The following is a 3281-nucleotide window of genomic DNA, read 5'->3' as shown; positions in this document are numbered from 1 at the left end:
GCCACCCACTGCAAACGGTGCCCTCACACGTCGCACACACACGCCTCGGTGCCACAACCGCCCTGAGCGTGCGCTAGATCCCCACGCAGGAAGGGGATCCACTGAGTCTGGTGACACTCCGGCCTGCTTGGCGACCTTGGTCAAGAAATCGGCTTCCCTGGACCTGTTTCCTCTTCCTCCCTGAAAGGGCTTCTAGACTATTGTGGGGCTTAGCACCTGTGTGTGACTCACACACAGATTTCTCTGCTTATGAATGAAATTGCTCTTCCCAGCAAACTGCCCTTCCCACCACTCTTAACAGCCATAAACGTGTTGCCCTCGATCACAACTTTTCCCCATCAGTAATCCTGTTGATTACTGTTCCCTACTGAACCCCATGCTTAGCTACTCAAACACTGACTGATGAGGACCTGTTTGCTGGGGACTGCTAGGCCCTCTTATCAGGCAGTGGAGACAGAGATGAGTAAGAGATGGTTTGCTCTTGAGGTGCTCCAGGTTCAAACGGGACCACAACATAGTGAAGTGCAGTAGCTATGAATGTTAACAGCACTGTTCTATTAATTCAGCCCACATACATTTTCTGAGCAGCTCCATGTAGTAAAATACTGCGAACCCGGGTAAGAATATAGTGCCGTCATAGAAATACAGTACGTGGCTAGGCACAGGTGGCTCACACCTGTAATCCTAGCTCAGGAGGCTGAGATCTGAGGGTCGTGATTCAATTTTTTTTTTTTTGGTCGGTCATGGGGCTTGGACTCTGGGCCTGGGCGCCGTCCCTCAGCTCTTCAGCTCAAGGCTAGCGCTCTTCCACTTGAACCACAGCACCACTTCCGGCTTTTTCTGTTTATGTGGTGCTGAGGAATTGAACCCAGGGCCTCATGCATGCTAGCCAAGCACTCTACCACTGAGCCACCTTCCCAGCCCCTGTGAGGCTCTTATCTCCTATAAACCACCAGAAAACCAGAAGTGGTGCTGTGGCTCAAGTGGTACAGTGCTCACCTTGAGCTGAAGAGCTCTGGGACAGCGCCCAGGACTAGAGTTCTAGCCCCACGACCAAGGAAGGGAGGAAGGGGGGGCAGACGCTGGTGGCTCACACCACCAGAAAACAAAAGAAATATAGTACATGGGAACATGAGAGTACAGAGTGAAGTACTTCCCTGGGTGGAGATGTATTCTGCTGGGGAATTTGAGCCACCAGGAGGAGTAGGTTGGTGTGGATTGAATGCAGGGTTGCATCACTCAGAAAGCTGCTTAAGTAATAAAATCTTAGTCAGCATTCTTTACTATTGTGTGCCCAAAGTCACAATGCCTGTGTACCTCTGATTGTATAAAATATTTATTGAAATGAACTCTAGATAATGGAAACAAGTAGTTGTTTCTTTGTTTTTGCTTTTTTGGGGGGGAGGGGGAGTAATCAGTTGTGGGCTTGAACTCTGGGCCTGAGTGCTGTTCCTAAGCTCTTCAGCTCAAGGCAAGAGCTCTACCACTTGAGCCACAGCCCCACTTCTGGTTTTCTGGTTGTTAATTGGAGATAAGAGTCTCATGGACTTTCCTGCCCCGGCTGGCTTTGAACTGTGATCCTCAGATCTCAGCCTCCTGAGTAGCTAGGATGTACAGGTGTGAGTGGATGTACAGGTGTGAGCCACTGGCGCCTGGCTCTCTTTTCTTTTTGTCTTGTTTGTTCATTTACACAATCTGCCTTTGGGAGGTTAAAGAGGGGGCACAGAAATGGAGCAGCAGAGGTATTCACTAGACACTATGTTGAAAATGAACTGTATAACATGTGGACGGGGGTGGGTGGGAGGGAAAAATGGAGAGAGGGAAAGGGTGACATTGTCCAAAAAGAAATGTACTCCTTACTTCATTTATAACCTCTGTATGTCACCTTTATAATAACAATAAAAATATTTTCTGTATGTGTTGGGTATTTATAAAAAGAACATGGTCAGAAATATTCAGGGAAAGAGTCAAGTTTCTAGGAATTTATTTCTGTTATGTCTTTGGCCTTTGAACACTTTTGGGGAACAAAGAAACTAACAGCTGGGTAGATCCTATGGCCTTTATAAACAATACCTCTTTTTTCTTTTTCTTTTCAGACTCCTAAAGAACTAGATTCCTCTCTTCTTTGCCCTCTCTTCTTTCTCTTGTACAAGGTTAGCTGTCTTGTTCATAGAAAGCAGTCTTCCCATCAAATACAACCTTCTGTTGATTATCTCTTCGAAAAAGGGTCAGCTCTGGGTCTCCCTTGTAACCAAATAGTCTCAAGAGTATCATAGTGATTTGAGGTTTTCCATACGTGGTATGTTCAGGGAAGATCAAGTTTCCCCTTTGCTGGTTTCAGAGCCTTTGTATTTGTATCTGAAATCCTTCCAGCTCTTTTTCCCCCTGGTATTTTATATGGCTCTACTTGTACACCATGCTGATGATACTTAAGAGCTGGTTGGAAAAATTCCAGCATTTAATGACCACATCTTCTTTGCTGGAGCCCATCAAATAAGTTTGTCAATGTGTATACTGTGGCATCTTAATTGTAGTCATACAGTATTACATTACAACCAAGCCATGTTGTTCAATGCAGACAACTTGTGGGAAAAGGATGAATTTGACCATGACCTGAACAGCATGACCTTCCCTTAGCAATATGACTTAAGGCCAAGACAACTGAATCCTGTTTCTGTGAGTTCTTGGGCAAGTTTTTTCATTGTGCTAAGAATAGACTTCCTATCTGTAAAACAGCGGGTACCACAGAGGAAAGAGGTGTTCACATAGCTGAGTGCCTGGTGTGACATAATGCACTCAGCAGTAGCAATTGTCAGTCACATACCCAATGTGTCTTACCAGTCCTGCAAGATCTGGCCCTCCTCACTTCATAACCAGTTTTTCCTTGTCTTTAGACTCTGGCTTTTCAGTGTTCACATTATCAAGCGTTCTTTTTTTTTTTTTATCATTTTTATTATCTTGAAGTAGTTGTACAAAGGGTTTCAACGCAGCATGGCTATGTATGAGTACAATGTACCTTCATCCATGTCACCCCTTTCATCATGCTCTCCCAATCCCATCTGTTTGTTTTTTTTAAGGTGATAGAAAAGTTTATTAGAAAAGAAATAGAGGGCTGGGAAGGTGGCTCAGTGGTAGAGTGCTTGCCTTGTATCCATGAGGCCCTGGGTTCAATTCCTCAACACTACATAAGCAGAAAAAGCTGGAAGTGGTGCTGTGGCTCAAGTGGTAGAGTGCTAGCCTTGAGCTGAAGAGCTGAGGGACAGCACCCAGGCCCAGAAAGA

This window comes from Dipodomys ordii, unplaced genomic scaffold, assembly GCF_000151885.1.
Source record: "Dipodomys ordii isolate 6190 unplaced genomic scaffold, Dord_2.0 Scaffold71, whole genome shotgun sequence".
NCBI lineage: Eukaryota > Metazoa > Chordata > Mammalia > Rodentia > Heteromyidae > Dipodomys > Dipodomys ordii.
The sequence above is the reverse complement of the archived record's forward strand: the minus strand, read 5'-3'. Positions refer to the sequence as shown.